This window comes from Bufo gargarizans, chromosome 8 (assembly GCF_014858855.1).
Source record: "Bufo gargarizans isolate SCDJY-AF-19 chromosome 8, ASM1485885v1, whole genome shotgun sequence".
In the NCBI taxonomy this organism is placed as follows: Eukaryota; Metazoa; Chordata; class Amphibia; order Anura; family Bufonidae; genus Bufo; species Bufo gargarizans.
The window spans coordinates 129459677-129484388 of NC_058087.1; the positions used below are offsets into that span (position 1 = coordinate 129459677).

A 24712-nucleotide genomic window follows, 5' to 3' on the forward strand; every position below is an offset into this window, starting at 1 on the left:
TTGTTTTGTGTATTGTGTCCTTTCCTTCCCCCTTCCTTCCCTACTCACCCGTTGCTCTCTCTGCCCGGAGATCCGTAGTCACTGGAACTATCATGAAGATTATCTCCTGGAACGTCAAGGGACTGCGTTCACCGCAGAAACGTTCCAAAATCTTGCGACATTTAAAACCTCTGCAGCCTGATATAGTTCTCCTTCAGGAGACCTATCTTGATGAAAAGTACTTATTTCAATTAAAGAAGTTTTGGGTAGGTTCTGTTTATGGATCCTCGGCCAGAGAGTGCAGGCCAGGAGTGCTTACACTGCTCCTCAAACTCTTTTCTGGAACGGTGACCTCGGAATCTCATGATAGTGAGGGCAGATGGCATAGGCTACAGGTTGAATTAGAAGGAATCTTATATAGTATTCACAATGTCTATGCCCCAAATGATAACAACACACATTTTTACTCTCTTCTAGAGAACAGACTGCACTGCGGACGGTACTACCAATAGGGTTGTGGGTGGCGAGTTCAACTCAGTTGCCTCTGTTCTGGAAGACCGGAAAAAAGTTGAAGGGGCTAAGGGTTCGCTGAGACTTTCTGATAGGGTATTACAACCTTTTTTGGCCTCCACGGGCCTGCATGACACCTGGCGTTCCCTACACCCTGATGATAGAGAATATACGCACTTTTCCCATGCTCACAATGCTTGGTCTCGAATAGACTTTTTGTGTCTTCACACATGTCCTCTAGGATAGTCTCCTCCGAGATCCATGAGCTACTCATCTCTGATCACTCACCTATCTCCATATCTAGAGGAACTGATTTCTTGTGGCGTTTTCCTTCGTTCCTAGCGAAGGATGACAACTTCAAAGATATTCTGCGAGGTTGGTGGCTGGAGTTCCAGGGGATAATCATCGGGGTGCATCAGATGTTTCAATCCACTAGGAAACTGCCAAAGCGGTCTTGAGAGTTCGGATAATCAGTTATGTGAGTAATTTGCGCAAAGTGGTTGCCCAGCAATACCAGGAAGCTAGCACAGCTCTGCGAATAGCATACACTAATTTTCTTCAGGCGGCCACGACCCAGCGCAAGGATATATGGTTGGCAGCTAGAATTAATTTTGAATTGCTGCTCGACAGACAGGAGGCCATGTATCGCTCAGACTACCAGACTTATCTTTTCCGATTTGGGAACAAGTTGGGCAAAATGTTAGCAAATTTGGCCAGGGGTAGAAGGGTTCCCACGGTCATCACATCATTAAGAGACGAGGGTGGAGTTTCGCAGACGAACCCTAAGTTAATCAACAAAATGCTAGGGAAGTATTATAAACTGCACTATCGGGACACTCCGGGGGAACAAACGCTTTTTATCCACAATTAAGCTCCCATCCTTGACGGCGGAACAGCAGGAAATTCTAAACGCCGAAATATCTGCTGAGGAGATTCTGTACACTATAAGCTTGCTGTATAATTGGAAAGCGCCAGGCCCTGGTGGGTTTTCAGGAGAGTTTTATAAGATATTACAAGAACATCTCGCCCCCACCCTAGTTGAATACTTTAAATCACCTCTTGCGTATGGGTAATTTTCCTGCCCATGTCAATGTGGCCTACATAAAATTGTAACCTAATAAGGATCTGCAGGACCCGGTTTCCTATCGCCCGATCTCACTCATCAATCAGTATCTTAAAAGCTTTTGACCAAGATCTTGGCTGATAGACTGGGCATCTTGATGTCCACCCGGATAGGTCCCTCGCAAGTGGGTTTTATATAGGGTTGTTCAGGGGTGGCAAACATTAGAAAGGTGCTAGCAGCCTTGGATTGGGTTCGACTGCCGCCCTCAGCCAGACACAGTCCCCCATTTTGTGAGCTTTAGATGCGGAAAAACCTTTTGACTCGCTTCGTTGGGACTGGCTGGGGGCGGTCTGGGACAGATTTAGGATTTTTGGAGATATCAGCACCTTCTTACAGGGGCTCTACACAAGCCCAGCTGCACGAATCCATACAGGGAGGGTTTTCCTATCCCACATTTTCCCCCTTCAGAAAGGAACCAGACAGGGGTGCCCGCTCTGCTCTCCTTTTTGAACTGGCTATTGAGCCCCTAGCCAGATTCCTAGAGGATTCTGAGCTTTACTCAGGAATCACGGTAGGGAAAAAGGAGGTCAAGATTACCTATTGCTCTTTATGTCTAACCCTCAGCAGCATTTGGGCCCTTTGATGGATCTTCTCCACCTTTTTGGGTCTTTCTCAGGTTACAAAATGAACTTCCTCTAAAAGTAAGGTCCTGGAGTTACACACAACAAATCCCCGTCATACATGGTCTTCACGCTGTTTCTCTACCACAACGGTAAAACGACATATCACCTATCTGGGGTTGAAGATAGGTAGGCTCCCTGGTTCATTGTATCAGTTAAACTACCCACCCCTTATTGTGAAAATAATATCTGAACTGAAAAGATGGCATTCGCTTCCCTTGTTCCCTTCTAGGTAGATGCCAGCTCATCAAAATGATGAGTTTCTCTAAATTACTCTATCCCCTCCAAACACTCCCAATCCTATTGAAACATGTTGATGTGACTGCTTTAAATAGGGCGTTTACCAGCTTCTTATAGTCCGGCCGACGACCTCGCATCTCCCTTTCAAAGCTTATGCTTTGGAAACTAGAGGGAGGGGTAAAATTCCCAAACATTAGAGGGTACAATCTTTCCTGCCTTCTGAGGCACATTTTTGATTGGGTACACCACACTGACCACTTTTCTAATAGAGAGCTGGAGCAACTCTAGTGGCCCCGTGGAATTTAGTGGCATGCCTCCACTCAAATCTGGCCTCGCTTCCCAGGGACATCAAAACCTCTATTTTGATAAGGGACACTATGGCAGCCTGGAAGGCGATAAGGAAGACGTTTGGTCTATCCCATTCGATCTCTAAGCTAATGCCACTGTGGGAACACCTGGAGTTCCCTCAGGGGAATCCAGTCAGGACTTTCTGTGTTATGGGTATCCAGAGGGGTGGTTAGGGCAAAACATCTGATGCACCTAGGGGAGAAACGATGGTTGACTCCTTCGGAATTGAAGGAAAAGTATGCCTTACCAGATTCTCATTTCTTATTGATTATGCAGACTTTGGGTTTTGTAAGCACAGATTGCGAAACTTATCGAGGGAAGGCAGTTACAAATCCCTTTGATGATATCCTTAATTACTCACCCCAAACAGTGTCACTCTCCTTATACAGGGCACTTTCTGGGAATCTTACGAAACTCAAGCCTTCCACTCTGTTTAGCAGATGGGAACACATTACAATGGATGATGAGATCAGGGAAAAAATATTAGATGGCTGGGGCAAAGTCCGCCAGTGTGTCATAAGCAAAACATGGCGAGAAACATTTTAAAATGATGCACCACGCAATTTATGGTTTCAATTTTCCAGCCTCTCCCCGATTCCCGGATCGTATCACTCATTGTCCTAACTGTAACATGCCGGCTACTGACGCCTCGAAAAGGATCAGTCCGGCCACCATACCAAGATCCCGATTATCCTACATTCTATATTGCTGACAGCTAAGTGATTCTACTGCAACGATGGTTAGTAAATACTATGCCAGACATCGGAGCGGTGATCTCTGAATTGAAAGGTTCTGATGGGTTTTAAAAGGGTGAAGGCAGTAAAGACACAAGAAGTGCTCGGCCTCAAAAATTTTTTGCAAATGGCAGACCTTTATCATGGCTCATCTTAACCCCACAGACATCACTAGTCAAACCTTTCCAGTACACATCCTGGTATCTCAAATCCTCTCTACGAGGTACTTTGGGTTCTCTAGCAGTGTAGCCCTGCCCACCCTATCCCACTTCCCCTCTTTTTTTTCCTTTTTCCTTCCCCTCATTTCTATGTTTTTGAGACATGTTTCTAATAAAAGTACAGCCAGACAAGATTTATGAGACTCACGGTCCACCAAATACTGTAACGATTTTACTTTATATACTTGACTTATTGTCATAGATGGCTTATTTTTGTGATATGTCTTGTTTTATCTGGACATTGTATTGTCACTTTATTGATTTTCTCTCAATAAAAAGAATTAAAAAAATAAAATAAAAAAATGAACACTAGCTAAAACTGAACTTATAAATAGATGAGCTTCTAACAATTACTTCTTAAAGAAAAAAGTACCTGCGCCAAAAAACTGAGCCCAGGTGCTGATCAGTGAAGTATGGACTGATCAGCACTTGCCGTTCACAGCTCGCACACAGAAAAAGTGATGCAGAGCAGAAAAAAAAGCCAGATAAAAATGACAAAAAAGTCGGAAAAATTGGACACGGGGGAGGGGTATAGAGAGGGTACAGATAGGGATTAGGGCTTGGGAGAGGGTGGTGGTAGATTAGGATCTGGAACTGCTGCAAAAAAACTGCTGCTGCAAAAAAAAAAAAAATCAATGCAGCAGATGTTCTTCTCTTCTATTTACAGCAGGCATGCTCAACCTGCGGCCCTCTAGCTGTTGCAAAACTACAACTCCCATCATTCCGACAGCCTACAGCTATCATCCTACAGAAGGGCATAGTGGGAATTGTAGTTTTACAACAGCTGGAGGGCCGCAGGTTGAGCATGCCTGATTTACAGGTAATGTATATCCAAAAAATGTAAGCCAAAAAATCTTCAAACAAACATAAATAAATAGAGCAACTGCCCATATATATCAACACCATACAATATGAAATCCGCACATGCCTATGGTAAAAAGCATATACATATTAAAAATTGCAAGACCGCATGAAGTATAAATATAATTTATTGACATAATTCATGATTGACAATTCATACATAAAAACAAATGCAGGGGAAAGAAAGGCGGCATCCACATAGGAGACACAAATGGTGACTCAATTACATATATAAACAATAATAAAGTGTAAGTGCATAAAAATATTAAATACCTACATACAGAACCAAGAGTCTATTTACCCATTATGTGTCTCCTCTGGGATAGCGCAAGCTCCGACATGCGTTTCGGCGGACCTTCGTCTGGGGGTCTATGAAATTGGAAAAAGTACATAAACCAGTGAGAGGAGGTGATTATACACAAATGGTACTTAAAAATTGGGAAGCGTATTGAATGCAAGGTTTCTGAAGGGCTTCAATCCCAAAGCATTTATTAATTCATTAATGACGGTTTTAGTATAATCAAAACATCCATCTTACAGTGTCGCTCACTTTAGATCCCACCAAGGTTTTGTGATCTGGGTGGGGGCTAGTATAGGGATATCTCTAAGTTGGTTTTAAAAGTAAAATTTAATTTGTCAGTAGTTGTGCTGTGAACATGAGCTCTAAACTTGTAAATAAACAGAGTGCATTGTACTATTTGTTTATGAAGATGGAATAACCAACTGATTTAATCATGCACCAGATAATCTATTTTGTATACTGTTGCCGATGTCAACAGCTTCTATGCGATGGATGTTCGAGCTGCCTGCAAATGAAGTGGAGCCAAGGTGGTGAGCACAATGTGGTACAAGGATGACACAACAGGACCTACATCGGTCTATTCTGTATCAAAGAGAGCAGAGTCTAGACAACCTGACCGCTGCATAGAAATGCCACTGTAGGAAAAAAGAAAACCTGCCTGTTCCACATAAATGAGCCTGTTCCACATAAAATGAATTCAATGCACTAAAATACAACTTGTATTTATCCATTAATCCCTTCAAGCAACAACCTGTTTAGACCAAATGCCTGAGCCCCATTTCTCAAATCTGACGTGTCAGTTTATCTGGTAATAACTTTGGAACGCTTTTACTTATCCAAGCCATTCTGAGACAGTTTTCTAGTGACACTTCATGTTAGTGGTGAAATGCAGTTGATACGTATTACCTTTTATTGAAAAATTTGCTATTTTCAAAATTAGAATTTCTTGGATTTTAAGACTGATGGTGATACTTCATAAAAAAATTACTCAACATTCTCAATATGTCTACTTTATGTTTGCATAATTTTGTAAATGTCATTTATTTTTTCAGGAAGTTAGAAGGCTTAGTAAAGTAAATTTTAAATTTTTTAAGAAAATTGCAAAAAAAAAACCACTTTTTTAAGGACCAGTTCAGTTGAAGTCACTTTGTGGGGCTTACATAGTAGAAACCACCCATACACACTTTGTTAACCCTTTAAATTTTCCATTTTAATCAATTTTTCCGGTAACAAAGCAAGGGTTAACAAACAAACCTCAATATTTATTATATTGATTACTCTGATTCTGCAGTTAACAGAAACACCCCATATGTGGTCGTAACCTGCTGTATGGGCACACGGCAGGGCACAGAAGGAAGGGAGCGCCATATTGTTAATGGAGGGCAGATTTTGCTGGAATTTTCCGGTGCTATGTCACAGTTCAAGAGCCCCTGAGGTACCCCTAGAAAGAAAACCCCCAAAAGGGACCCCATTTTAGAAACTAGACCCCTCAAGGAATAAATCTAGGGGTCAAGTGAATGCTTTGACCCAACAAGCGTTTCATAGAATTTAGAAAAACATGGCTGTGGAAATGAAAAATTAACTTTTATTTCCAATATAATGTTGCCTTGCCCCAAATGTATTATTTTCACAAGGAGTAAAAGGAGAAAATGCACCCCACAATGTGTAATGCATTTTTTCCTGAATTTGGCAACACTATATGGCCTCTTTCAGACGGGCGTTGCGGGAAAATGTGCGGGTGCGTTGCGGGAACACCCGCGATTTTTCCACGCAAGTGCAAAACATTGTAATGCGTTTTGCACTCGCGTGAGAAAAATCGCGCGTGTTTGGTACCCAAACCCGAACTTCTTCACAGAAGTTCGTGTTTGGGTTAGGTGTTCTGTAGATTGCTATTATTTTCCCTTATAACATGGTTATAAGGGAAAATAATAGCATTCTGAATACAGAATGCATAGTAAAATAGCGCTGGAGGGGTTAAGAAAAAAATAAATAAAATGTAACTCACCTTAGTCCACTTGCTCGCGTAGCCGGCATCTCCTGTCTTCATCTTAGCTTTGTGTAGCAACAGGACCTGTGGTGACGTCACTCCGGTCATAACATGATCCATCACCATGGTAAAAGATCATGTGATGGATCATGTGATGACTGTGACGTCACCAAAGGTCCTTGTTGCTACACAGAGCTAAGATCAAGACAGAAGGAGATGCCAGGCTGCGCGAGCAAGTGCATTAAGGTGAGTTAAATTTTTATTTTTTAACCCCTTCAGCGCTATTTTACTATGCATTCTGTATTCAGAATGCTATTATTTTCCCTTATAACCATGTTATAAGGGAAAATAATAATGATCGGGTCTCCATCCCAATCATCACCTAGCAACTGTGCGTGAAAATCGCACCGCATCCACACTTGCTAGCGGATGCTTGCGATTTTCACACAACCCTATTCACTTCCATGGGGCCTGCGTTACGTAAAAAACGCAGAATATAGAGCATGCTGCGATTTTCACGCAACGCACAAGTGATGCGTGAAAATCACCGCTCATGTGAAGAGCCCCATAAAAATGAATGGGTCTGTATTCAGTGCGGGTGCAATGCGTTCAACTCTCGCATCCGCGCGGAATAGTCGCCCGTGTGAAAGGGGCCTATATGTGGTCGTAAACTGCTGTTTGGAAACACAGCAGCATTCAGAAGGGAAGGAGCGGCTTCTGGGATTTTCTAACATGTAATTTGCTGATATTGTTCTTAGGGACCATCACATTTTTTTCTTTCACCAATGTAGCTGTGTTAGGGCTTGTTTTTTGCTAGATGGCCTGTAATTTTTATTGGTATCCTTTTGATCACTTTAAAAAAAAAATAATAATGTGGAGGTGAAGTGGGTAAAAATGTCAATTCTGTCAGTGTTTTTTATGGAGTTCCTCTTGCGGTAAATATATAATTTTATTCTGTGGGTTGTACGGTTATAACGATACCAAATGTATAGTTTTTTTGGGTTTTACTACTTTTTCAGCATACTTTTTGCATCACGATATACTATAACATCTATAACATTTTTATTTTTTCACCAATGTAGCTGTGTGGGGGCTTGTTTTTTGTGAGACAGGCTGTAGTTTTTATTGGTATCATTTTGGGGTACATACGTCTTTTTGATCAGCTTGTTTATGCCTCTGTGCCCTAGTGTTGAATTCTTGAATTCATAACATAAAAACTGATCATAATACACATCCATAAAAGAATTAAAAATATGTTCCGCATTTTTAATATACAAGATTGTGAAAGTGACATCTTTAAAAAAAAAAAATATATAATAAATATCAATTGCGAATAATCTGCCAGCAGACATCAGCGCTGTTCATGACCCGACATCCACCACTGAGGTTCTGTCACTGGATGCTCTTGATACATGAAGCAGTCTGTGAAAACAAAGACAATGGGGGAATTTATCATGATTAGAAAGTTTGAATTTGATAAATTTGTCTCATCCTTAAACCTAACACTTTTGTTTATAAAAGCTCCTCAAGTTATTCTACTTCACTCTCCTAATGGAGTGAGATTGCGACTTCTTAAGAAGGCTTCAGCAGTGCAGTAATGCCGGCAAGGGACCAGAGTGGCCCCTTGCCAGCAATCGATCCGATTGGTTAGTCTGTGCAGACTAACCAATCGGATCGCGGCAGTGTTAAAATGCCGGTTTCAGGCTCTGATCTGCGTTCTGCAGATCAGAGCCTGAAAGCCGATAGTGTTCCTCATGCCCACCCCCCCCGATCTGTGCCACTCCAAGCCCTTGGTGCCCCTCTGTGCCCCCCCCCCGATCTGTGCCCCGCCGATCTGTGCCCCTCTCCTGCGCTCATCTCCTTCCTGCCCTGATGGCATGCGATCCGCCCCCTCCCCGCCCCATGCATTAATTTTCTAGCCGCCCCTCCTGCCCCATTGTAGTCTGTACCCCCCTCCCCCCTTCCAGCGCTGCCCCCGATTCCCCATTCTGTGTGTGATGGCGGCGGCACCATTCCTGAGCCGCCGCCATCAGCAGAGAGTGTCAGCTCTAGGCTGACACTCCCCTGTAACCCCATAGATGCTGCGGTTGCGGCATCCATGGGGTTAACAGAGGGAGGGAGCTCCCTCTCTCCACCATCGGGGCTGCAGCGCTGTGATTGCAGCACCCGATGGTTGCCATGGCAAAGGCGTCCAGTCCTGCCACCTACAGGCAATCTGGAAGTATTATACTTTGCAATGCAAGAGCATTGCAAAGTATAGTACAACTATCAGCCCCACTTGGATCTTCAAGATCCAAGAGGGAACTGATAAAAAAAAGTGAAAATAATAAAAGCAAAAATAAATCAATAAATAAATAAAAATGTAAATAAAAAAAGACATTGCCTTTTCCTATAAAAAAATAAAAAAAAAATACACATATTAGGTGTCACCGCGTCCGTAACGACCGTCTCTATAAATATATCACATGATGGACCCCGTCCGATGAACAACATAAAAATTAAATTAAAAAAACTGTGCCCAAAAAACTATTTTTGTCACCTTACATCACAGAAAGTGCAACAGCAAGCGATCAAAAAGGCTTATGACCCCCAAAATAGTACCAATCAAACCGTCACCTGGTCCCGCAAAAAATGATACCCTATTTAAGACAATTGCCCAAAAAATAAAAAAGCAATGGCTCTCAGACTATAGAGACACTAAAACATCATTTATTTGGTTTCAGAAATGCTATTATTGTGTAAAACTTAAATAAATAAGAAAAAGTATACATATTAGGTATTGCCACGTCCGTAACGATCTTCTCTATAAAACTATCACATGACCTAACTCCTCAGATGAACGCTGTAAAAATAAATAAATGAAAACTGTTCCAAAACAGCCAATTTTTGGGTCACCTTGCCCCATAAAGTGTAATAATGAATGATCAAAAAATCCTATGTACCCAAAAATGGTACCAATAAAAACCTCAACACTTTCTGCAAAAAATGAGCCCCTGCACAAGACGATCGGCAGAAAAATAAAAAACATATGGCGTTCAGAAAACCAATCCAGCACAATCTACCTTCCAAAAACCGTATGGCATTCCTTTCCTTCTGCGCCCTGCCGTATGCCCGTACAGCAGTTTACGACCACATGTGGGGTGTTTCTGTAAACCGCGGAATCAGGGTAATAAATATTGAGTTTTGTTTGGCTGTTAACCCTCAATGTGTTAAAGAAAAAATATATATTAAATGGAAAATCTGCCAAAAAAGTGAAATTTTTCAATTTCATCTCCATCTTCCTTTAATTCTTGTGGAACGCCTAAAGGGTTAACAAAGTTTGTAAAATCAGTTTTGAGTAACTTGAGGGGTGTAGTTTCTATAATGGGGTCATTTATGGGGGTTTCCACTATGTAAGCACTACAAAGGGACTTCAGACCTGAACTGGTCCTTAAAAAGTGGGTTTTGGAAATTTTCTTAAAAATTGTAAGAATTGCTTCTAAACTTCTAAGCCTTCTAACGTCCTAAAAAAATAAAATGAAATTTCCAAAATGATGCCAACATAAAATAGACATATGGGGAATGTTAAGTAATAAATATTTTATTAGGTATGACTTTCTGTTTTAGAAGCAGAGAAATTGAAATTTGAAAAATTGAGAATTTTTCCAAATTTTGGGTAAATTTGGGATTTTTTCATAAATAAAGGTGAAATATATTGACTCAAATATATGACTATCATGAAGTACAATGTGTCACGAGAAAACAATCTCAGAATGGCGTGGATAAGTAAAAGTGTTCCAAAGCTATTACCACATAAAGTGACACATGTCAGATTTGTTAATTTTGACCTGGACACTGGGGCATCAATGACCCTTGGTCATAAAAGGGTTAAGTAAAAATGGAATATGGTAACAGGCACTCACCAACTGAAACCACCCAGATATATCCTTACAAACAGTTATTTATTAACACCTTATAGCAGCATAACTATAAACATTTTTTAAATACCTATATAAAAATGTATCTATCCCTAACCAATTTACATACAAAAATGTGTGTGATGCATGGGTCGCAGACAACCACTGATAAGGAGACCAAGTGAATGTCCATGCAATTCACATCGCTATTTGCATAAATCCACCAATATAGGAAAGATGATTAACAATACTTCCTTGACCACCATGTAAACTTATAGATATGTTCTCTTATATAGGAGGTTGCAGATGTTTAATGTTCATATTAAATCCAACTTGATTCACCGCAATTGTAGCAGACTTTAATAATGAAATGCTGCGTGGTTTGTGAAACACCAGTATATCTCCTGAAATTATATGTCGTCCCCAGGGTGCTCGCAGGGGTTAATCATACTTAATATCCAGTCGATAGTTAATAATAATCCCCACTGATGAAGGAGTTAATACTCCGAAACATGTCTGGTTTATATGATACCTGCATATCTGAAGACCCACTTTGAGTATCCATGGATAAAGATCAATGTTAACATCTTGCCAAGCTAAAAGATAAATGCTGTATAGAACTTACAATCCTTCTCCCATCCCTTCATTCACAAGCTGCGAGATCGAGAGAGGAACGCTGGCACACGTGAGACGTCAAGCTCTGAATCAACGAGCCATGTGGTACGCCGAGCATGGACCTCGAGGAACGACACAGCAGGAAGATAAGGTATCGCGTCTAGCGTTCTCTTCAGGAAAGAGGTAAAACTTACTTCACTACTGACCGCCACGTGGGACGCCATGGTGTAGCGGCAGATATCAGTCTTGCTAACAAAAACTAACACCTCTACTACTTCAATGAGAACAACTATTTCACACTATATGAATGTATGGTAATGTTCTTTACATTGTATCATACAAACCCATACAGAGTATTTAGTTTAACTATTGATGGGACTTAAAAACTTGCGGGCACCCTGGGGATGATATATAATTCCGGGAGATATACTGGTGTTTCACAAACCACGCAGCATTTCATTATTAAAGTCTGCTACAATTGTGGTGGATGAAGGAGGATTCAATATGAATATTAAACATTTGCAACCTCCTATATAAGAGGACATATCTATGAGTTTACATGGTAGTCAGGGAAGTATTGTTAATCATCTTTCCTATATTAATGGATTTATGCAAATAGCGATGTGAATTGAATGGATGTTAAACATTCACTTGGTCTCCTTATCAGTGGTTGTCTGCGATCCATGCATCACACACATTTTTGTAAGTAAATTGGTTAGGGATAGATATGTTTTTATATACGTTTTTAATATTTTAATTTGTTATTGTTATGCTGCTACAGTATAAGGTGTTAATAAATAACGACTGTTTGTAAGGATATCTCTAGGTGGTTTCAGTTGGCGAGTGCCTGTTATTATATTTCATTTTTATTTAAGGTCTAATAGGAATGTTCCTATTACCCAGGCTGTCAAGGTCTAATAGGAATGTTCCTATTACCCAGGCTGTCAAGGTCTAATAGGAATGTTCCTATTACCCAGGCTGTCAAGGTCTAATAGGAATGCTCCTATTACCCAGGCTGTCAAGGTCTAATAGGAATGTTCCTATTACCCAGGCTGTCAAGGTCTAATAGGAATGCTCCTATTACCCAGGCTGTCAAGGTCTAATAGGAATGTTCCTATTACCCAGGCTGTCAAGGTCTAATAGGAATGCTCCTATTACCCAGGCTGTCAAGGTCTAATAGGAATGCTCCTATTACCCAGGCTGTCAAGGTCTAATAGGAATGTTCCTATTACCCAGGCTGTCAAGGTCTAATAGGAATGCTCCTATTACCCAGGCTGTCACCTCCCCAACTGAACCCTGTTCAACCAAAAGGCAGTGGAATGATTCCTTCCTATCCTTTCCCTACACCTTGAAAAATCTTTCCCTGCACTTGTAAATCTTCTTTTTTTTTTTAGCACAATGACGATCATTGTCCCTAGCACCAGCAGACACTTCTCTCCCTGCACTAAGTATGCTGGTGAATGGCAGAATCTAAGATGGCTGCCGTATTTATATGGCTGTGACAGCTCAGGGCTGGCTGTCTGCTGATTGGCTGCATGCATGTCAGTGTGGGTGATCCCGCTTTCCCAGACTTCCTTTCTCCATGTCCTCACACGTGCAGCAGCCATTTTAGGAAAAATGCGATTGGTTACTACGAAGCATGAGGAAATTCGCATTCGGTGCAAATCGAATTGTTCCTGAAATTCGTAACGAATTCCACTTCGTCAGCTTTGTTTCGCTCATTTCTAGTAATAACCCTCTGAAATCTCCTGACTCCTCCTCACTTAGAAATCATGGAGGGGTCTGAAATTCACAATGTAGGCGCATTCCCACTCTGAGAGATTATTTTTTTTAAATTCAGGAATCACATTGTATGATTTTTATTTGTCTTGCACTGCTGGACATAAGCATTTGAACACCTGAGAAAATCAGTGTTAATATTTGGTACAGAAGCCTTTGTTTGCAATTACAGAGGTCAAATGTTTCCTGTGGTTCTTGACCAGGTTTGCACACACTGCAACAGGGATTTTGGCCCACTCCTCCACACAGATCTCCTCTAGATCTGTCAGGTTTCGGGGCTGTCGCTGAGCAACACAGAGTTTCAGCTCCCTCCAAAGATGTTCTATTGGATTTAGGCCAGGCCACTCCAGAATCTTGATATGCTTCTTACGGAGCCACTCATTGGTTATCCTGGCTGTGTGCTTCAGTGTTGTCATGTTTGAAGACCCAGCCACGGCCCATCAATGCTCTGACTAAGGGAAGGAAGTTGTTGCTCATCCTCTCCTTAAGGCCGAATGCACACGGCCGAGAGCGGCCCGTGGTACGCCGGGCTGGATTCCTGTTCAGAGCAGGAACGCACGGCGTCATTGGTTGCTATGACGCTGTGCGCTTCATGCCGCCGCTGCACTACAGTAATAGACTCGTATAGTGTATTACTGTAGTGCAGTGGCGACATGAAGCGCAAGGCGTCATAGCAACCAATGATGCCGTGCGCTCCTGCTCTGAACAGGAATCCAGCCCGGCATACCACGGACCGGCCTAATACAGTACAGTCGTCCTGTCTCCTTCGCGGAAAAGCACCACTGAAGCATGTTACCACTCCCATGCTTCACAGTAGAGATGGTGTTCTTGGGATTAAACTCATCCTTCATTTTCCTCCAAACACGACGAGTGAAGTTTAGACCCAAAAAGTTCTACTTTGGTCTCATCTGACCAAATGACTTTCTCCCATGCCTCCTCTGGATCATCCAGATGGTCATTGGTAAACTTGAGACGGGCCTGGACATGTGATGACTTGAGCAAGGGAACCTTCCGTGCAAAGCATGATTTGAAAGCATGACTGCGTAGTGTTTTACCGACAGTGACCTTTGAAACTGTGGCCCTAGCTCTCTTCATGTCATTGACCAGCTCCTCCCTTGTATTTCCGGGCCGATTCCTCACCTTTCTTATCATCAGTGATAACATACGAGGTGAGATCTTGCATGGAGCCCCAGTCCGAGGTAGACTAACAGTCGCCTTTAATCTCTTCCATTTTCTAACAATTGCTCCAACAGTTGATCTATTTTCACCAAGCTGCTTGGCAATTGCCCCGTAGCCTTTTCCAGCCTTGTGGAGGTCCACAATTTTGTCTCTGGTGTCTTTTGATGGCTCTTTGGTCCTTGCCCATGGTAGTAGTTGGCGTCTGACTGACTGTGCGGTGGACAGGTGTCTTTAACCACTTCAACCCCGCTAGCTGAAACCCCCTTAATGACCAGGCCACTTTTTACACTTCTGCACTACACTACTTTCACCATTTATTGCTTGGTCATGCAACTTACCACCCAAATGAATTTTACATCCTTTTCTTCTCACTAATAGAGCTTTCATTTGGTGGTATTTCATTGCTGCTGACATTTTTACTTTTATTGTTATTAATCAAAATGTAATGATTTTTTTGCAAAAAAATGACATTTTTCACTTTCAGCTGTAAAATTTTGCAAAAAACGACATCCATATATACATTTTTCGCTAAATTTATTGTTCTACATGTCTTTGATAAAAAAAAGAATGTTTGGGCAAAAAAAAAAAAAAAAAGGGTTTGGGTAAAAGTTATAGCATTTACAAACTATGGTACAAAAATGTGAATTTCCGCTTTTTTAAGCAGCTCTGACTTTCTGAGCACCTGTCATGTTTCCTGAGGTTCTACAATGCCCAGACAGTAGAAAACCCCCACAAATGACCCCATTTCGGAAAGTAGACACCCTAAGGTATTCGTTGATGGGCATAGTGAGTTCATAGAACTTTTTATTTTTTTGTCACAAGTTAGCGGAAAATGATGATTTTTGTTTTATTATTATTTTTTTATTACAAAGTCTCATATTCCACTAACTTGTGACAAAAAATAAAAACTTCCATGAACTCACTATGCCCATCACAAAATACCTTGGGGTGTCTTCTTTCCAAAATGGGGTCACTTGTGGCGTAGTTATACTGCCCTGGCAATTTAGGGGCCCATATGTGTGAGAAGTAGTTTGCAATCAAAATCTGTAAAAAATGACCGGTGAAATCCGAAAGGTGCACTTTGGAATGTGGGTCCCTTTGCCCACCTAGGCTGCAAAAAAGTGTCACACATCTGGTATCGCCGTACTCAGGAAAAGTTGGGGAATGTGTTTTGGGGTGTCATTTTACATATAACCATGCTGGGTGAGAGAAATATCTTGGCAAAAGACAACTTTTCCAATTTTTTTATACACAGTTGGAATTTGACCAAGATATTTATATCACCCAGCATGGGTATATGTAAAATGACACCCCAAAACACATTCCCCAACTTCTCCTGAGTACGGCGATACCACATGTGTGACACTTTTTTGCAGCCAAGGTGGGCAAAGGGGCACATATTCCAAAGTGCACCTTTCGGATTTCGCAGGCCATTTTTTACACATTTTGATTGCAAACTACTTCTCACACATTTGGGCCCCTAAATTGCCAGGGCAGTATAACTACGCCACAAGTGACCCCATTTTGGAAAGAAGACACCCCAAGGTATTCCATGAGGGGCATAGCGAGTTCCTAGAATTTTTATTTTTTGTCACAAGTTAGTGGAATATGAGACTTTGTAAGAAAAAATAAAATAAAAAATAAATCATCATTTTCCGCTAACTTGTGACAGAAAATAAAAAATTCCAGGAACTCGCCATGCCCCTCACGGAATACCTTGGGGTGTCTTCTTTCCAAAATGGGGTCACTTGTGGGGTAGTTATACTGCCCTAGCATTCTAGGGGCCCTAATGTGTGGTAAGTAGTTTGAAATCAAAATGTGTAAAAAATGACCGGTGAAATCCTAAAGGTGCTCTTTGGAATGTGTGCCCCTTTGCCCACCTAGGCTGCAAAAAAAGTGTCACACATCTGGTATCGCCGTACTCAAGAGAAGTTAGGGGATGTGTTTTGGGGTGTCATTTTACATATACCCATGCTGGGTGAGAGAAATATCTTGGCAAAAGACAACTTTTCCCATTTTTTTTATACAAAGTTGGCATTTGACCAAGATATTTATCTCACCCAGCATGGGTATATGTAAAATGACACCCCAAAACACATTCCCCAACTTCTCCTGAGTACGGCGATACCAGATGTGTGACACTTTTTTGCAGCCTAGATGCGCAAAGCGGCCCAAATTCCTTTTAGGAGGGCATTTTTAGACATTTGGATCCCAGACTTCTTCTCACGCTTTCGGGCCCCTAAAATGCCAGGGCAGTATAAATACCCCACGTGACCCCATTTTGGAAAGAAGACACCCCAAGGTATTCAATGAGGGGCATGGCGAGTTCATAGAATTATTTTTTTTGGGCACAAGTTAGCGGAAATTGTTTTTTTTTTTTGTATTTTCTCACAAAGTCTCCCTTTCCGCTAACTTGGGACAAAAATTTCAATCTTTCATGGACTCAATATGCCCCTCACGGAATACCTTGGGGTGTCTTCTTTCCGAAATGGGGTCACATGTGGAGTATTTATACTGCCCTGGCATTTTAGGGGCCCTAAAGCGTGAGAAGTCTGGAATATAAATGTCAAAAAAAATTTACGCATTTGGATTCCGTGAGGGGTATGGTGAGTTCATGTGAGATTTTATTTTTTGACACAAGTTAGTGGAATATGAGACTTACTCCAAGTGATATCCCGACTATGATACATACATTGGGACAAAGACTCCTCTTATAGAAAGGTAATAGATTCTAACATACGGTCAATAAAGTACCGACTTGGTAAAAAAGAATGGGGGTGGTGGGTAGATGGATGGGAAAATACTCTTTCCCTAGATGACCCTCAATATCTAAGATCCTGTGCCCAGGGTTGTCCCCTGATGGTGGAGACACCCTGTCCCCGTACCTAAGTCTCTTTATTGCCCTAAAAAGGCCCTACTGGAAGACCTGGATTGAAAGCAAATAAATCCAGGGAAAAAAACACACATATACAGATGAAATCAAGTGTAAACAATAAAACAACCCCAACGCGTTTCAGCTGCAGATGGCAGCTAACGCGTTTCAGTTGCAGATGGCAGCTCATCAGGAGGTGATGTGAACGTAGGGAACAACAAAAATAAACAGATAACGTAAAATGATACTTAGCTCCTATATAATATATATAACCTATTGACAGACAACCAAAAGGGTTTTTTAGATGCGGGACCTGTAAATTTATATGTACCTCCAAAACAATCACTTGCTCGATGACTAATTTTGTCCACACCATCGGCACCTTTGCTAACTGCAAAACACGGGGGGTTGTGTACATTTGCCAGTGTTCCTGCCCCAAGGACTATATTGGCAAAACATACAGAGAACTTAGACGCAGAGTATGTGAACATTTAAATGATATAGCCCAAAAAAAAGGACACCTCCATAGCCAATCATGTCAACGATCAACATGGAGGTGATCCTGGTTCCATCAAGTTCTCTGTACTCGAAGTCGTTCCCTTCCCCCCGAGGGGAGGTGACTGGGACCGGAGGATACTCCAAAAGGAGTCAGAGTGGATTTATCGCTTCCGATCCCAGTCACCGGGAGGCCTAAACGAACGGCTGACATATACATGTTTTATTTGACAATGCCATAATACACGGCCCGTTGTTCTTTCCTTTGTCTCTGAATTAGTCCCAACCTCCGCTCTTTTGGATATCTGTAACTATGTCCCTTTTCACCATGCGGGTGCGGGAAGCACCATTACTTTAGTAGTGACACATATTATTGTCACTATATCTTTGCCCCATATACATATATTCCAGTCATATATTGTTGGATTGTGTAGGAGGTGGGGTAAAATATTTCTGCCATTTCAGTTGGCTGACTCCTCCTATTCCTCTATATGAGGGCTCAATAGGAAGATATATATATGGGTATATATAAAAAAAAAAACTTCCTGGGGAGGTCTTTTGTCCTTGGCCTATAAATAGTGGGGGCCAGGATTGGCTGTTCACTAATTTTTTATATTATACATACATCTAAACCCTTTATCTGAGCCCTGACGATCTCCCAGGCTGTCTGGCCGCACTTCCGGGTCCGATGCGTTCCAACGTGCGTTCCAAATACCGGAAGTGACGTATCGCATCACTGCTATGCGTTCCACCAACTGGAAGTTTATTTTCTCGGCGTCCGGAAGTGTCACCACACGCCGCCGCTTAAATTCTGGATACAGCCAGCCCCACCTGAGCCCTCCAGCCTCCTATACCTTGGATGCATCTTCTCCAAAGGCCCCCCTCTGATCGGTGAGCACTTTTTTTCTCTGAAATGGTGAGAGGTATTTACTTGTCCTCCACCATGTAACTTATATCTGATTTATTGTGTCTTTACCCACAGGTAATGTCTCCCTTGACAGAGGTTGCTCATCATCGTTATTAGAACCTAACAGGTTATATATATTATATAGGAGCTAAGTATCATTTTACGTTATCTGTTTATTTTTGTTGTTCCCTACGTTCACATCACCTCCTGATGAGCTGCCATCTGCAGCTGAAACGCGTTAGCTGCCATCTGCAGCTGAAACGCGTTGGGGTTGTTTTATTGTTTACACATGATTTCATCTGTATATGTGTGTTTTTTTCCCTGGATTTATTTGCTTTCAATCCAGGTCTTCCAGTAGGGCCTTTTTAGGGCAATAAAGAGACTTAGGTACGGGGACAGGGTGTCTCCACCATCAGGGGACAACCCTGGGCACAGGATCTTAGATATTGAGGGTCATCTAGGGAAAGAGTATTTTCCCATCCATCTACCCACCACCCCCATTCTTTTTTACCAAGTCGGTACTTTATTGACCGTATGTTAGAATCTATTCCCTTTCTATAAGAGGAGTCTTTGTCCCAATGTATGTATCATAGTCGGGATATCACTTGAAGCAAACCTCCTTTTGCTCTATAACCCAGTTGAATAATAAAGGTATCGTTTTAAATTTAAGCACGTTAAATTCTATACTCTTTAAAACTTAAATTTTGTACGTGTAGTATATCTTCAACTTCAACCTTTATAAGTCTGCTTTCTAGAATATGAGACTTAGTAAGAAAAAACAAAAACAAAAAAATTTCCGCTAACTTGGGCCAAAAAAAATGTCTGAATGGAGCCTTACAGGGGGTGATCAATGACAGGGGGGTGATCAGGGAGTCTATATGGGGTGATCACCACCCTGTCATTGATCACCCCCCTGTAAGGCTCCATTCAGACATCTGTATGATTTTTACAGATCCACGGATCGGATCCGCAAAACGCATACGGACGTCTGAATGGAGCCATACAGGGGGGTGATCAATGACAGGGGGGTGATCAGGGAATCTATATGGGTGATCACCCGCCTGTCATTGATCACCCCCCTGTAAGGCTCCATTCAGACATCCGTATGTGTTTTGTGGATCCGATCCATGTATCCGTGGATCCGTAGAAATTATTCGGACATCTGAATGGAGCCTTACAGGGGGGTGATCAATGACAGGGGGGTGATCAATGACAGGGGGTGATCAGGGAATCTATATGGGTGATCACCCGCCTGTCATTGATCACCCCCCTGTAAGGCTCCATTCAGACGTCCGTATGTGTTTTGCGGATCCGATCCATGTATCCGTGGATCCGTAAAAATCATACGGACATCTGAATGGAGCCTTACAGGGGGGTGATCAATGACAGGGGGGTGATCAGGGAATCTATATGGGTGATCACCCGCCTGTCATTGATCACCCCCCTGTAAGGCTCCATTCAGACGTCCGTATGTGTTTTGCGGATCCGCTCCATGTATCCGTGGATCCGTAAAAATCATACGGACGTCTGAACAGAGCCTGACAGGGGGGTGATCAATGACAGGGGGGTGATCAGGGAGTCCGTATGGGGTGATCAGTGGTTCATAAGGGGTTAATAAGTGACGGGGGGGGGGGGGGGGTGTAGTGTAGTGGTGTTTGGTGGTACTTTGCACAGCTACCTGTGTCCTCTGGTGGTCGATCCAAACAAAAGTGACCACCAGAGGACCAGGTAGCAGGTATATTAGACGCTGTTATCAAAACAGCGTCTAATATACCTGTTAGGGGTAAAAAAAAATCACATCTCCAACCTGCCAGCAAACGATCGCCGCTGGCAGGCTGGAGATCCACTCGCTTACCTTCAGTTCCTGTGAACGTGCGCGTTCACAGGAAGTCTCGGCTCTCGCGAGATGACGCTTATATGCGTCACTCTGCGCAGAGCTGCCGCCTCCGGACCGCAGATCTGCGTTAGGCGGTCCGGAGGCGGTTAAAGAGCTCAGACAGGTGCTACTAAGTTAGCTTAAAGTAAATGGAGTAGGGGTGGCCTTTTACAGGCACAGTAACAGGTCTTTGAGAGCCAGAATTTTTGCTGTTTTTTTAGGTGTTCAGCAGTGCAAGACAAATAAATTATTTAAAATTCATACAATGTGATTTCCTGATTTATTTATTTTTTAATTCTGTCTCTCAGAGTTGGAATGCACCTACAATGTGAATTTCAGACCCCTCCATGATTTCTAAGTGGGAAAACTTGCAAAATCACAGGGTGTTCAAATACTTATGTTCCTTGCTGTAAATCTTTTTGGAGGGATGGAACGGAATTCTAATTTTAGGCACTTTCTGATAATATTTAGAACCCATTTTCCTGAAAACTCCCCCCAGGTGTTAAGAAAAAACTGTAGCCTTCCCCCCACCACTAATATGGTGTCATTGCTGGGATTGCTTTTTGTTTGTTGAGGAGGAACCTCCAAATAGGAAGCCCTTTCCCGTAAAGCCCCGAGGTCTAAATTACTGATCTCTGTTCTGTCGTCTCCCTCTAAAACCGGACGAGGTCCGAATGGACCCTATGGATCTGAAGTAGGAAGAAGATAAGAAAGGGTAAAAACTAGAAAACCTCTTCTTCCTATCAGCCGCTTTTTCAAGTAATTCATCAAGGTCCAAATAAGAATTTACCCTGACAAGGATCCAGCATAGCTTTTGTTTAGACTCAATATCACCCCCACTCCAATCAATTTTTAAGCCATAGATTTCTACGAGCAGAATTAGCTAATGAGGATGCCCGTGCTCCCAACCTAACTGCATCCACAGAAGCATCCGCCAGAAAATCAGCTGTTTTTTGTACAGTAGGCAGGGAAGCTAAAATCTGTTAAAATCCTTTTAAGAAGGACTCTTTTAGGACTTTTTTATCTAGAGGATCTCTGAGAACTCCAGTGTACTCGAAGGGAAGGGAGGATTTTTTGTTGTTGAAATTTAAGAAATAGCCACATTAATTTGTGGTGCCTTATCCTAAGAAGAAGCAGCTTCAAAGGGATATTTCCGTTTAAAACTCTTTGAGATAAAAACCTGTCATGCCTTTTCCATTATTTTTTTTATTAAGACTAAAACATTCATATGCATTGGAAAACATCTGTTTCTTTTCCTGTAAGCCTTCAAACATAATATCTATAACAGATTTTTCCTAACGTCTTCCAAATTCATGGTGGATTTAATCGCTTTTAAAAGATTTTCTGTATCTTCTGGTGGAAAACAAGCTTCATCAGATGACTATGAATTCTCTGAAAGAAAGTTCTTCACCAAAGAGCAGCTTTCTTCTGAAGAATCATCCTGAAATATGTTACTATCTTCCATAGAAATCACCTTCCTTTTTTCCCCAGATTTTAAAGTACCCCTAATTTTGAATTAATGAGAGTCTTAATAATTTTCAAAAAGAAAGGGGATGCTTCTGACACCTTTTTTTAATGCATTGCTGGCACAATCGTATGCGGAAGATGGGGCAAGTTCCTTATTTTTCTTGTGAAATTCTTTTTATTAAAATTTTTATAAACAAACAAATAGAACAAAAGAACAAAAATTGTTTTCTAAGTCGCGTGGAAGATATGAGAAAATAAACATAGAAAATTTTCACAATGTCAAATGAGAAACATATTGTAAACGATTAGTATAATAGTTTGCATTGTGAAGAAACGATTGTAACCAAGATGTATTGATTATCAGTAAACATTCTTCCTATAAAAATTGTATCTACCTTAGGGATGTGAAAACAGAAAAACAAACAAATAACATAACTAACACATCAAAACTAAACTATGCAGGAGTATCTCTCAAGATTGAGAGGGATAATAATTACTGTTTAACCATCTGTCCCACCTATAATTAAACGTTGGAGTTTTGTCCTGGATCCTTGCGATCGTCTGTTCAAATGAACAGGTGGTGTTTACAGCTTGCCATACTTCTTTTATATGTGGGGTATCTTTTGACTTCCAGTGTCTCGTTATTACTAGTTTCGTAGCCATAACTACATGAGCCACTATTGACCTGAAGTCGTTCGGAAGATCTTCAAGTCCTAGTAATAACAAAGCCAGTTGTGGTGTTAATGTAAGACGTATGTTTAGGATGGAATTCAAGACAATTTCCGCTGCTTTCCAAAGTGGTCGTATAGTGGTACATTCCCAAAGCGTGTGTATAAGCGTGCCTTTGGCTCCGCACTGTCTCCAGCATCTGTCAGATGTATCAGGAAATATCAGATGTAATTTGCTTGGTGTATGATACCACCTTAGATATGTTTTATATAGCACCTCTTTGTGGTTGGTGCTATGGAAAAATTTAGGTATGTTGGAAAAGGAAGTATGCCAATCTGACAGTTCTATTTTGATCTGCAGATCTTGCTGCCATTTATCTATGTGCTTATTGGTAGATGAATTAAGCGAGTCTGTCAATTGAGTGTAGAATGTGGAAATACCTTTCTTTTTCTTAAACAGCGTTGGAACCATGATCATATGTGGTAAAGGTACCCTATCTGTTATAGAGCGCTTATTAGCAAAATCTCTGACATTCAAAAATCTATAAAAATCATCTCTTCCTACATTAAATCGGGCTTTGAGATGCGAGAATGATGTGAACATCCCATCAGTATAAAAATCTTGAAGGGAGCTGATTCCTGATGCTTTCCATTCTTGAACCGGGATCAAATCTACCTGATCTAGTAGGGATTCTAAATTGCATTCAGAGAGTGGTAGATGTAATTTACCTTTTCTCAATCTAATGAATTCTTTCCATATTTCATCCGAGATTTTAATTACCTTGATAGGAGGTGAAGAGGGTGGAAAGCCTAGCATGGGAGCTAGCAGCCTGGTTCTTAATGTATGGAGACCGCAGATGTGTTTCTCTATTTGAACCCATAATTTTTCTGAGTTGTCTGACCACCAGTGGGACAGTTGGTCCAGTATAGCTGAGGAATAGTAAAATTTAATGTGTGTAACTCCCAAACCGCCCTTTTTCTGGTGTCTAATAATGGTTTTAAATGCCACTCTAGGTTTTTTATAATTCCAGACAAACAGCCTAAGCTTGGCGTTCAAAGATGTGAAAAATGATTGAGGTATTTCAACTGGCAGTGACCTGAAGAGGTATAATAGCCTCGGCAGAAGCAGCGTCTTATATGCCGCTATCCTGCCTAGCCAAGAGATAGTGTTCTTTGAATATTCAGCCATGTCTTTATTCATTTCTGAGGCCAACCTAGGATAATTATTTTCAAATAATTTTGATGAGGGATGTGACACCTGTATGCCCAAGTAAGTTATTTCCGACTGTTGCCAATCAAGTCTATATTTTTGTTTGAGATCTTCTAACAGAGTTGAGGTGATGTTGAGTGACAGAGCTTGAGACTTATCCTGATTTATTTTGTAGTAAGATAATTTTCCAAATAGTTGTGAAGTATCAAAGAAAGCCTTCAGTGAGGTTTGAGGGTTAGTTAATGACAATATGATGTCGTCAGCGAATAGAGCTAGTTTATACTCTTGATTAGGTAATTTAATACCATGTATATCTGGGTGTCGTCTAATTGCCATAGCCAATGGTTCTATTGAGAGTATAAACAGTAAGGGGGAGAAAGGGCAACCTTGCCTAGTGCCATTGGTAATATTGAAAGACTCTGATAAGGAGCTATTTACGTATACATTAGCAGAGGGATTGCTGTAGAGTGCTCCGTTGCCAGAATATATAGGCCCGGTTATCCCAAATTCCTCCAACACCTTGAAAGCGTAAGACCAATTAATGCGGTCAAACGCTTTCTCAGCGTCTATTGTTAGAAAAATGGATGGTAATTTAAGTTTCTCACAATATTGAAGTAGGGATATGATACGTCTAGTATTGTCAGGTCCTTGCCTATTTTTGCCTTTATGTATTAGTCCAGGGAGAATATTTTGAAACCTGCCTGCTATGATTTTGGCATATATTTTAATATCCACATTCAATAAGGATATCGGCCTATAGTTTTTAACATTTGAAGGGTCTTTACCTGGTTTCGGAATTGTCACAATTGTGGCCCTCAGCATGTCTT

The 24712-nt window shown here is 41.4% G+C and overlaps 1 protein-coding gene across 1 annotated transcript in view; it reads right to left on the reverse strand.

The window, feature by feature from the left end:
- Nucleotides 1-7534: 7534 nt before the first annotated feature.
- Nucleotides 7535-24712, reverse strand: part of SNRNP25 (small nuclear ribonucleoprotein U11/U12 subunit 25) — a 56745-nt gene continuing 39567 nt past the window's right edge. The window contains exon 7 of the mRNA XM_044303913.1: nucleotides 7535-8343. The gene's annotated coding sequence lies outside the window, so the exon portion shown is untranslated. The remainder of the gene's footprint in view (nucleotides 8344-24712) is intronic.